Here is a 13,093-nt window from a genome sequence, read left to right as displayed (position 1 = left end):
CCCTCCACGATTTTCTTGTGGGAGTTATAATGTGTTTGGGACCAGAAGCGGAATAAAAACATCATTTTCTTGGATTTGTTCATCACTCGCATAAATCAGGAAAACATGTTTTAATTATTGGAATGGGAAGACCGAGTGGGTGCGTGGGTGTCGGGCACGATACATACAGGAGTCAGGAGCGGCGGATGCGGAGCGGGGAGAGGAGCCTGGTGCTGGCAGCCTACCCCGAAGAGAGGACAGTGCTGGTCACTCACCCGCACATCCCACCAGGGGCCGGTCAGCACCCTCCTCTCCTCCACGCGGGACACGTGCCCTGTGTGAGGGGACCGGCCGTATTAGCTTACCCCAGGCACAGACCGGCGGGCCTGCCACTAGATCGATGGCACCTATTACTGAGTAGTAGATCAACCCAGATATTACATGTCAGTGTAAACACCTTGTCACACTCCTAACCATATAACTTGTCATGTTTAATCTCCCACACTGATGTTAAACATCTCCTTACCATCACCCTGTAAATACAGCGCCGGCCGTATTTTCTGTGCAGCTGAAGAGAATGAGAAGCTGATGGAAGGAGGAATCCTGATTTATTTCACCTGAGGTCCCCCGGGAAGTGGCTCAGATTTATGTCTCCACACAGACTGTCTGATTAGTTCACTCTGGGCTAAAAAGGCGAACCATTAATGGCATTAAAATTTCAGCACTAGTGTGATCTGCGCGGCGAGCACGAGCGCGACATCTTGGGCCTGTCGCCACGAGAGTTACCAGCAGCCCTGACGTTTCTCAGCCGGAACCTGGGGCCTGACGAATCAGCACAGGGCTGCCTGGATACAAGCGAAGGACCAGACCTGCTTTCAAACACGGCAACGGCAACGGCCTCGGCCTGTGGATCAGCCCCGAGGGGGAGGTGGTGGTGCACTTAGCATACACAGCACACAAACGCGGGGTCCTGTAGGTTTTTTCATCACTTAAGAATGTCTCGTCCTGGCCAGTGGGGCTCAGTGGATAGAGCATTAGCCCCCGCACCAAAGGGTCACAGGTTTTATTCCTGGTCAAGGGCACGTACCTGGGTCGAAGGTTCAATTCCAGGCCCCAGTCAGGGCAAGTTCGGGAGGCAACCAATTGATGTGTCTATCTTTGTCTCTCTCCCCCCTCACCTCCCTCCCACTCTAAAAAAATCAATGGAAAAATATCCTCTGATGAGGATTAACCAAAAAAAAAAAATTGTCTGGATGTGAAAGAGCGCTGGACCAAAAGCCCAGAGGCCCGGGTCCCAGCCCCAGCTCTGATGAGTAATAACTGGCTGTGCTGCTTCCTCCTGGCATATAAAGGCCTTACGCCCGAAGTCAACTACAGGAACACTTGCATGTTTACAGTTCTTGGTCTGTTTTTATTACAAACACCGTCAACAAGGGGAAAACACAGGTCACGGTTAAGAACCATGTCTTGTACCACGCTGAGCTCAGACAAAGATGCAGCCCTGCTCGGCTGCTGTCAATCGGGACGGCCACCTGCAGGCGCGATAACGCCACATCACGAATACCACAAAGTCACGAGCATGAGATGAGTGGGTGTTTCCTCATATATCTGAAGGTCAGCTAGTATGGGCTGGGTCCAGCTAGAGCGGCTCAGCTCTGCTCCAAGAGTCCCCCCCCCCGGGACCAGCGGCCGTCCTAGGCCAGCTCCCAAAGCGAGAAGAGGTGCAGGTGGGAGTAAAACACACAGCCCCTCATGGCTGCCTGCAACTGTACACATTGCTCTGCCCTCGTTGACTGAGCAAGTCCGTGCCTGAGCCCAAAGTCAACAGGCAGGAGGTAAGTCGGCCTTCTAATGGGGGAACTGCAAATTCACAAGACAAGCCACCTGAGACAGAGAAGTGAAGATGTAGGGCAAACCGCCACCTACACACCCACACCCGGGAGGAAGGTGAGTCCACGGGCAGCCGTCCAGTCCACGGTCCCGAGCTTCCCTGCACAGCAAGCACACCGCCCAGCCGAGCCACAGGAATCCACTTATTTAGTTTAAGATTTAATGAGTGTTTGTTTCGACTGCGTCTAAACAAGACCTGGTGTTGGGCCAGAATCGCTGGTCTGGTTCAGCAACCTCCTTACCCCTTGAACTCAGGTCCGTGTATACTCACCGCCCGGGCCCCATGGGCCTGTGCGGGGTGAACAGACGTTCCCTCCTCGCTACACAGACCACCAGGAACACACACACAACTGCAACACAGGCCTCATCCAGCAACCCTTCCAAAGCACACATTCAAAACACACGTGAGTGCTAAGGCGGGTGGGCTCCAAATCTGAATTTAAAAATGAAAACGTCCCTTTAAAAAGGACATTACAATAAAAACCTAAGTGTGAGAGACTTGAGACTCAGTCAATTGTAAGGAAGCAAAGTTACTTTTAATTTGTTGGGATTAAAGCCATCTCTCCTTTCCGAGCCTACGGTGTTTTCATACAGGCGCATCTGTGAATTATGCCGAGTTACTCTGTGTCCGTTTGTGAGGGGCCTGGGAAAACACATTATTAAAACATTTAACCATCTGAAGTGTTAAGTGCTGGCAGACAAGGGAAAAACAAGATACACTCGCGGTCTCGTGAAGGAAACACTGGTGGTGATCAGTGATCTGCGCTAATGAGGCACGGGCGGGAGCGACGGCGGTGCTGGCTTCCCCATAACTTGGGTCTGTCCCTCTGCTGTAACTGCCATCCTGGGAGCAGTTAGGAACAGTTACTGACAGCGGTGAGGGAGGCCGGGGCTGCAGAGCCGTGTCTGTGATCCACGAAGGGCTGGTTTCTCTCGAAGCTCTGGAAGCCCCTCATGGAGACGTGTGCTGGAGTGTTAGGGAGCAAAGTGAGCGGAGCCTGAATTTACTTTCATGTACCTCAGCAAAGAAACTGTGAAGGGCAGTCCCCCTTTTCCCACAGGGGCACACTCCAAACCCCTAGTGGACACCTGAAACCAGGATACTACCCAACCCCACGTACGGCTTTTCCATCTACGTACATTCCTATGATAAGGTTTAATTCATAAATTAGGCACAGGGAGTGATTAACGATAATAATAGAATAGAGCAATTATAACAACAGACTGTAATAGAAGCTTTGTGACTGTGGTTTCTGTCTCAAAACACCTTGCTGTCCTGCACGCACCTTCCTCTCGTGACCACGTGAGATGAGAAGGTGACAGTGTGAGGGGGTGACACGAGGTGAGTCCTGCAAGCATGGCGATGCGGGGTTAGCTACTGCAAGGGGGACTTCAGCACAAACTCTGCGACACCACCGTGACAATCAGTCTGATACCCTGGGAGGCTGCCAGGTGACTGGCCGCAGGGAGACGCTGGACAGAGAAAGGATTCGCCTCCCGGGAGGGAGGACGCTGGACGGCGCAGGATTTCATCACACTACTGGGAATGGCTCGCACTTCAAAACTTAGGAACTGTCCACTGCTGGAATGGTTTTATTTACTGTTTTCAGACCAGGATACCTCAGAAAGCAAAACCTTGGTGAAGGAGGGCGACTATCTGCACAGAGTGAGGTGAGCAAATGCGGCCAAGCCCTAACCATGACTGACACACAGGAGGAAGAGAGTCTTTATTACTCTTTGGATATGCTTTTAGACCAGCACTCACCAGAGCCTTTATTTTTTCTAAGGTTCTTCCCCCAGAGGTACAGGTTCCCTGAGTCTGGATCAGCCTCCTGATTCCAGGTTCTCCAGCAATAACTTTGCAAACGTCTTCCCAGGACCCCCTCCCCACTCTGCACTCTGGGGGGAAAGCAAACTAACGTGTCAAACTAAGGTCCTGAGAGCTAATTTTGCCAAAGTAGGGGTATAACTGAGATGTCGATTTGCAGAACAAATAGAATTTCTTCTAAGGGAGCCTCCTGCCTCTGTCCACAAAGACAAGCAACTGGCAAGATCTTCCATCTACACACATACACATACACACTCATACACACACACACACACACACTCATACACACATGCATGCACACACTCATACACATGCACACTCATGCATACATACGCATACACACTCACATACATATATACACATACACATGCACGCACTCACATTCTCACACATGCACACACATACACATTCACACATACATGCATACACACACGTGACCACACCTAAGCTCTGGTGACACCCCTAGGTGAGGCAGTCAGTTCATCACACAACCATAAATGCCACTCAGGATGTGAGAAGAGACATCAATAGAATAGTTTTTTGTTCCCGAATAGAAAAGTCAGCATTATAAAATGCCACGTCTCCCTAAATGAGTAACATAATTTCCATATGACTCTTAATGAGATTACTGTAGGCATTTGAAATTTTGATTTTGCAGTTCATCAGGAACCTTATGTATATACAAAAAGGAGAAATAGTAGGGGCACTTATACTACCAGTTAGTAAAACAGACAAGCAGTAATCACAGGACATGAGGAAGAAACGGTTATTTGCATTAGTGGAACACAATGGGGTCCAAGCATAGACCCTGGTGCACACGGGGATTAGATCCATAATGGAGACACTTGAAGTCACCGGGGTAAAGTCGGCCTAGGCAAGAAATGGTTCTTAGAACAACAGTGTGAGGGGAAAAAATGTCTTGATCCCACTCTCACATCTTACATTAAATTATAGGTAGAGCAAGATGAAAGGAGGAAATAAGACAGTAAAGGTAATAGGAATAATTAGATGACTGTTTTATAATCTTCAGGTGGACAGAGGCGAAGACTGATATCTAAGCAGAAACCATAAATGTTGGACGACATGGAACGTACAGTATCTGCATGCCAAAAATACTATTTACTGGTTAAAGTGAAAACAGAAGTGTAACTATATTGAAATTAAATCTTCTTCGGTCTTACAAGGAAATCACGGACACTGTCCAAATTGCTAAGTCAAGGAAGTGCAGTAAATTATGGAGTGGGATTTGGGAAAGGAACTCGCACTGGCTGTAGGCAGAGACAGGAGATGGTACACACAAACTACCAACTGGAGAAATAAATCTAGCAACGCAGGGGAGATTTTATGTTCATGCTGGTGTCTGTCGCTCTTTCTACCTGGTCCCACCCAAAGACCAAGAAGCGCAATATGTAACCGCAGTAGACACACAGGGCCTTACTGAAAGCCTGGCTTTCCGTGGCCAAAAAAAAGAACCGAAGCCCTGGCCTTTTTTTTCAGTGGTTAGTGTCACCCCGTGGGCTGAAGGGTCACAGGTTCAATTCCAGTACCTCAGTTGCAGGCTTGATCCCCAGATGGGGACCATGCGGAAGGCAACCCATTGATGTGTCTCACATCCATGTTTCTCTCTCTCACTCTCTCCCTTCCACTCTGAAAAGTGATGAAAAAAATATCCTCGGGTGAGAATTAAAAAAAACCTGAAAACTAACAGTGGGTCAGGGTGTACACACAGTGGCACAACCCTGGGGAATCTATTAAAAAAGATGAGATAGAACTTTACCAATGGACTTGGAAGGATTACTGTGTTTATTACTTATTGATTACAAGTAGTATACAATCAATATGTAAGCAAATGAACTTAAGTGTATTTCTATAAAACAAACAATGGTCCAAGAGATACATGTGCCTAAACATGTGCTGGTTATGAAATCGTACACTTTGGGAGTGGAGGTGGGCCCAGGGAGGACCTCGGAAGGGTGCTGAGGCGAGGAATGGACGGGACGGGAGGGTGAGGGTGCAAAAGGGTCCCATCTACACACTGTGAGTTCGAGGGTCTATCAAACGCTGAGGTTCATCATCACGGGGGAGTGAGTGCGGGGGAAGTTACCTCCTTGAGCGTTTCCTTCTAATGTTTTACAATGAAGATGTCTTACAGTGCCATATCATGACACAAGCAAAAGATAAATTACTTTAGTTGATCAAGGGATATGGATTGAATTGAACCCAAAGTAGAAGAAACATAATCCAGAGCTAAAATAAAACTTAAAGAACAGACTAACAGCCCTGATCAGTTTAGTGGCTCAGTGGTTAGAGCGCCGGCCTGTGTACTGAAGGGACCCAGGTTCAATTCCGGCCAAGGGCACGTACCTGGGTTGCAGGCTCCATCCCTGGCCCCAGTCGGGGTGCATGCGAGAGGAAACCCATCGATGTGTCTCTCACATCCATGTTTCTCTCTCTCTCCCCGCCCCCGCTCTCTCTGAAGAGCAATGGAAAAAATATCCTTGGGTGAGAATTTAAAAAAAAAATAGACTAACAATATAGAAAAACCCGCTGGTTTCTGAACCATTAATAAAATAATACATTTTAGGTAGGAAGAGAGAGAAAACACAGACTTCCAGTATCAGGAATAAAAGAGAAATCACAATAAATCAGGATATAAAAGATAATAGGGAGATATTATGAACTACTTTATGACGATGACTTAACAATTTAAGCAAAAATGATGAATTCTGTGAAATACACAAACTACCAATTGGAGAAATAAAAAATGTAGAGAGATGCAAAATAATAATAATAATAATAATAATAAAGGAAGCTAAGTGAGTCACTTCGAACTTCCTGTAGAACTGTCTCCTAAAATGCTGCCTAGTGTGGGACGGAGCTGGAAGAACTGGCACTCTTGCCGTGAGAAGCGCAGACCAATCAAGCTTTCTCGAGGGAAATTTAACAAGGTAGGTCAAACGTCTAAAATTTGCGTAACCTTTGGCCACGGCTACACCTCGCACTAGTCTGACCAGTATGGATGTTCTCCAAGCCGCCTCGCACCACTAACCCCAAACCTGGACAAGCGGGAGCATCCAAGAACGGGAGGGGGCAGGAGCAGGGTGGAGGGGTTAACGGGGGCAAAGGGGACATCTGTGATACTGTCAACAATAAAGATAAATTTAAAAACACAGATACCCCCCACTAAGTGGCTATTATCTGCTGAAACAAAAACTGGAATCTGAATAACATAATTAAATGAATATTAAAACTGTACCTAAATAAATTAGGTTACTATGTCATACACCTGAACCCAATGTTGTAAATCAACTGTAATTTTTAAAAATTTTAAATCAAAACTTAAAAATACCAAAATTAAAATAAAAAATTAGATTATATCAGACAATGGCGTGACCAGTGATCGATAATGATGATATGGGTCTGTGTTTGTTGAATTAGAAATATATTCAAAATATAACATGAAAAACAGGCTATAAAACACTATACCCAGTATAAACATTCCATGTTCTTTGAGCTTGCCTTTGAATGTTTTCATGGCAAAAAAAAAAAAAAAAACTGGAAGGATTTTTAAAATGATTATTAATGGGTAGTAAGACCTGAGTGTTTCTCCTTTCCTTTAAAGCCATCTCTGCTCTCTGAGCTTTCTCACAATGATCACACATTCATTGTCCATCCGCAGCCTTAGTTACAGACTGAAGGGCGCACATGAGTGTGCCTGACCCTCGCCTTCCCCACAGCAGCTCCCTACAGACGCTGGTGACATAAGAGGCACTGGTGTTAGCAGAAGTCCCCGCCCGCCCCCGGCCATCCCTTCGTGGCCACGCTCATCAAACACCTGGTGACTCAGATGGGAACACTGGCATCCCCCACACTGATCTCACTCGGCGGCCGCCGCCTGATTGATGAGTTGTGATATCATAGCTAGAGCGCACGCATACTTGAGTAGGCGGGAGGCACTGGGCCACTGAAAGTCGGGGTGGGAGAAGGAAGAACTTGTAAAGGGCACGCGTGGCATGGCAATTTTCCGTGATAGCGTTCCAGAGCTGCTCGGCACAGGCCATGACAATTGTTCTGCTGGTCATTGAAGTTCTGTTTAGGGCCTAAACTTGGGAGTAAGGTGAAGCAGGTGCCAGGCAGGTTATATATTAGGTTTCCTATAAAATGTGATTTTTTTTCCCTCCCTAAAAAGAGAAACATCTAAAGGTGACCCCATTTATGTTTAGAATCCGTCTGGGAATGTTGTGTTAAAAAGTAAACAGATATTTGGGGGGGGGGGAGTGTTTTGTTGTGGTTTTTTTTTTAAATCAACTAGCTACTGTTTTCTTGGTTTTTTTCCTTTTAAAATATGTTTTTATTGATTTCAGAGAGAGGAAGGGAAAGGGAGAGAGACATGGAAACATCAATGAGAGAGACATCGATCGGCTGCCTCCTGCACACCTCCTACTGGGGATTGGGCCCAAAACCCAGGCCTATGCCCTGATGGGGAGCCAAACTGTGACCTGCTGGTACACAGGATGACATGCAACCAACTAAGCCACACCAGCCCGGTGTAAACAGGTATTTGTAGAGTCAGCACGACGTGGTCACAGAAGTGTTGAATTTTATCATTTTTAAACTTGGATCCTTGAACGACATAAGTAGTTGTCAGAATCAGATTCTCGTGTCTCTGATTGGATCTTGGGGGCAAAAGAGCCTGTGACAGGCCTGCTGCTGGTGGGACAAGCCTTGGGCAGGTGGGTGGCTGAAGAGCAGGTGGCTTCTGGCGGATGGAGTGGAGAGTGTGTCTGGGGGGCGGTGTGTCCTGCAGGGAGACGGGCTCCAGTGCACAGATGACTGGCTTTGGACACAACCAGCTTTCCCGTTAAGAACTATAACCACGATGTTTTGTTGAGTTGTGCACCTGAAACCAATGGTTTCATGAACTAATGCTACCCCGATAAATTCAACGTTAAAAAAAGAAAAATAGCCTAAAAACAACAACAAACTAAAACCGACTGACCCAGCAATGAGCCTACGCTGGTCAGTCTCACATCCACACATCTTGGGAAGGTCCTTTAAAATAACAGAAATTCATGCCACTGTCCTCTTATGTGGCCCACATGCCCAGGTGACTGCCTTCTTAGTGACTGTTACCTGAGTGAGGGAGAAAGCCTCTCGGAGCTCACCGAGCCCAACTCTGACCTTACAGAACACACTCGTCTACAGGAAGCACCTGGGAATCCCCACAGGGGCTGACCACATAGTCCACATAAATGTTCAGATGTGCATTTTGGCCAAGCCCAGCCCAGCACTATCCAGGGCAGAGAAAGCGGCGAGAATCCCAGACCTCCTGGTAAAGCTTCCTGAGGTGAGCCGGGCGATGGGTTATAGAAATGGGTTTCCTTCCGGAGCTCTGTCCCAGTGACACCATCACCTCTGTCAGGGGCGAGTCCCCTGAAGACAGGACTCACTCCCGATCCCTCGGGATCTGCTCAGCACCCCTCTAACCATAATACAGTAGGTCTGCCCATAGGCAGAAAGCATGCTCTCCGTGTAGATGTTTCTAGACTGCAGCCCTCCGACTGCTGCTCTGCATTATAAATTAATAAGCAGCACTCTGGTTTTATGCACACGTCTCACAGATTTATTTAGGGAAGATTCACTCCTGGGACTTGCAAGACTCTAAGGTTAGATCCTAAACCCCAAGAAACCATGATGCCATCCCACAAGACGTCCTGGGAGACGGCTGCCTGGACTTTCCTTGGCCATCCCCTTAACACGGCCGCATGGCTATGAGCATGTTGAATTTCTATAGCTCTCTTGGGGTAAGATCCACACTCCCTTATGGTCGTATCACCTGGCCCGGCCCAGCCCCCCACCTTCACGTCCTTTCTTATACTGTGCTTCTGAGCACTTCTCAGCTACTTGTACCCCCGTGTGTGTGTGCGCATGTGCATGCACGCACCTCATAAGCTCCCTCAGCTTGCAGATGTGGGTGACCTGCTTCCTCCCTGTCGTACCCCCCGACTCCCCCAGGCCACCAGGGAGCCCTCCTCAGAGTTTGTCTCCAAGGATCATTGTATTAGGACATGTGGCTTATCTGCTTTTCCATGAACGGTGGGCCTCCATAATTTAACTTTTGGATCCCCTGGATTTACAACCTACTAAGTACGCTCCTGTCAGCATTTGTCAAAGACCAGATGAGGAGCTGGAGTAAGATTTGCCTGTTTCAGAGGGAACCTCAATGTGGTGAGTCTCCTGGGATTTCTCTCCACACTAGGAGCCAAGCATGGAGCAGGAGGAGAGGTGAGGGCCCAGGAGGTGTCTACCTGTGGGCTGTGGGAAGAGGAGGGGCACGGCTGTCCTGGTGACACCCATGACCCCCCAGGCCCTCGCAGCAGGCAGGTGTGTGAGGGGAGAGGTGGGAAGGAGGGCTGGGGAGGGGCTACCTCCAGGGAAGGAAGAGAGGTTACAAGTGTGACCACAAGAAGGGAGAGGAAATGCCAGGCCCACGTTCCCAGGGATCCCTTCCTTCGTATAAAAGCACCAGGTCTGAAATGGCCTGTAAAATCAGACGGATCTTCTCCTGACGATCTTTCTAAATGACGTGAAGAAAGGTATTCTGCCCAATTTACAATATGATAAATTTTCTGAATTTGAAGACTGACTTAATATTCCACAGGGGGAACCGGGCGGGAGGCGGCTGCTTTGACACTCGCCTGTCCCACAGACGGCTTCTGGCCCGTGGATACCCCACTTTATGGCCCCATTTTTCTCAGTGATATCCTGAACTGAGGAATAATTCAGACAATAAATCCATTTCAATGGCCGCCCATTAGAAGACAGGAAAACATTAAAGCCAACCAAAGCCCATGGGAATTGGGAGCGGGCCTCTCAGGAGAAAATCAGTGTGAGGCATCCAAAGGTACCTCCTCTGTGGTTCTCGCCCAAGTCCTCTCCTATGAAAAGAGCACTTTCCGTCCAAATGACACGTCTCTGTCGTTGTGACAGAGAAGCCACCATGCTCCATCTCCTAACACAAAGTCACCCCTGTGCAGAGAAGTGACAATAGGAGTCTCCTCCCCTTTTACCCCCTCCCCATCTCCTTGCTCCTCTGACCTTACTCAGTTCACAAGCTCCTCCTACACAGTGGACAGAAGCCAACTCCAATTTCAAATCTCCCAGAGAACCTGACTGGCTGAGCCCGGGTCAGTGTCTACCCTAGTCCAGTCCACTGGGGCCACGGTGGTCAAGCCACATACAATGCGTCTGTTAATTAACACCCTTGGATGGTCAGGGACTCAGAGGAGGGAGGCTGGCTCAGGGGTCAAGTAAATGCCCCCAAGTGGATCTATTTCAGTTGTTCCCCTAAAACACTCAGGAAGAGGGTGCACTGAGCCCGTGGTTTATGCCAACATCCGGTGTAGATGAGACTTGTTCTCTTATTCCACCACAGTCATGAGCTCACGTCAGACCCACCCTTTCTGCACGGCACAGGTCCCTGGCACAGACCCTGCCCGACCCCGTCCTCCAAGGAGCTCGTGTGGGCCCTCGGGCTCCCCGGGACTAAGTAATTAAACTGCTCGGTCAAAACACACAAGGCTGCCCTGGAAAATGGCTGCCCACGGTCCCTCGTGCCGCGGAGAGCGGATGGCCCCATTATGCCTCCTGCTCTACCTCTGACCCCTCATCTCCTCCCTCATGACCTTGATCTTAATCCCACCAGGTGCACCCCCACTCCCACGAGCCCAACAGACACCCCACTGACTCAACTCATGGGCTCGGAGGTGACGGGAGCAGAGTGTGTGTGGATTAAGAACAGCTGGGATGAAGTGATCACAGCCGAACCACCAACGGCCACGGAGAGAAGCTGGGAAAGGTTTCTCTTTTAAAGATGCTCATTCGGGGTTAGGGTTAGAGTAGATAAACGTGTGTTTCTCTCTGTTCATTTGTCTTTTGTGAGACCCAGCAGGGACCCTGAGAGGGCCGGGGAAAAGGAAGGAATATGGGGGGAGCCTCTTCCACAGATCCTGCAGCCCCACCAGACACCTACGGGCCCAGGCGGCAGGTGCGCTGCCTCACCGGTGGTTCCAGCAGCTCTCCCTTCGCTGCCGACGGAACTCAAGACACTGGCACAGTTCTCGTTAGGCCCAGTCTCCCCTTTAATCCTCTGAGCCAGTTCCTCACCGACCTGAATTTACTTCTGAATTTCCAGACCTGCTCGTGGTCCCAGAAACACTCCCAAAACGTCCTACCTCTGGGCCTTCCTGGTGCCAGTTCCTCTGCGTGGAGCTTTCCACCCCCTCTTCCCAAATCTCAACACCACACGTGCTTAAAGCCGGCAAACCCCACCTTCACCTTTCTCAAGGGCATTGCCTCTTCCAGGAAGAGGCAGGACACTAAACTGGGAACAGGAATTTCAAGTTCACAGTCTTCTCCTCACCACCCTGGAGTTGGCCCTCAGCTTCACTGTCCCCACCGTTAATCCTGAAAAAAGGAATTAGTCGGGAAATCACTGCTCAGGAAAAGATTAACCTATCGATTGTGGGCTCCCAGAGTGTGGGGACGTTTCTATCTTTATCTCCCGATTCCTGGCACACGAACGTCAGCTAATCCGACACCAGTCATCATCAAAGGGCTCAATTACCTTTATTGCACCCGGCAGAGCCTTTCAGGGGAACTTTGCGTCATTAGATAAGAGCTACTACGTTCTGAGCATCACCTGGGTATTAGGGCCCATTTCACCTAATTTAATCCTCGCAGGAACCTTCTGGGGCGCAGATTACAACACTGAAAAAAGGAAATTACGTAATCTGCCTGAGTTCAAAGAGCTGGTAAATGATGGAAACGGTGTTCCAATCAGATCTTTCTCTGATTTTGGGTAACAAAGATGAATGACCTCTGCTGGTTAACGCTCAGTGAATCAGAACAGTCATTTAAGCACGACGCCCCGGTCCCAGGGCACACCAACCAGCAGAAATTAACTGAGCTGAACAGTAAGCACAGGTCCCGAAGCGGCATTGAGAGCACACGCAACCCCTTCCCGATCTGAGACGGTGCGCTGCACCTACAGGCTGGGTCCTCAGGACGGGGGCATGTATTTTGCATCTCGCCCTATTTCCATCACCCGTCAAGTAACAACATGGAGACAGAAGGCGTTTCCGACTCGTGACATTGACACATCTGTTGGCAAACATTCCCGAAAAGTTCCCTTACCGTGGCCCTTCTTGAGTGAATGTGGTTTAATGGGAGCTGGAAACGAGAGTCGCAGAGTTTTGACCCATCCAGTATCTGCTGCGTGTGAGTTTACTGTCATAAATCGCATCACCTTTCACCTGGTGAACCCACGGCTGCGATTCCAACCGCCCGGTGATCCTGGCGCTCTTTCCAGTCCCGCGAGGGGCACTCTGCCCTGCC

General features: G+C 49.0%; 1 long non-coding RNA gene across 1 annotated transcript in view; it reads right to left on the bottom strand.

Annotated features, from left to right (window-relative positions):
- LOC308561704 overlaps window positions 1–11,994 on the bottom strand; it is a 192,872-nt gene extending 180,878 nt beyond the window's left edge. The window contains exon 1 of the long non-coding RNA XR_013999545.1: window positions 11,932–11,994. This is a non-coding gene — a long non-coding RNA (uncharacterized lncRNA). The remainder of the gene's footprint in view (window positions 1–11,931) is intronic.
- Window positions 11,995–13,093: the final 1,099 nt, after the last annotated feature.

This window comes from Miniopterus schreibersii (genome assembly GCF_964146895.1).
Source record: "Miniopterus schreibersii genome assembly, chromosome: 9".
Classification (NCBI taxonomy): Eukaryota; Metazoa; Chordata; class Mammalia; order Chiroptera; family Miniopteridae; genus Miniopterus; species Miniopterus schreibersii.
Note: the sequence above shows the minus strand (reverse complement) of the source record. Positions and strands in the feature narration are given on the sequence as shown.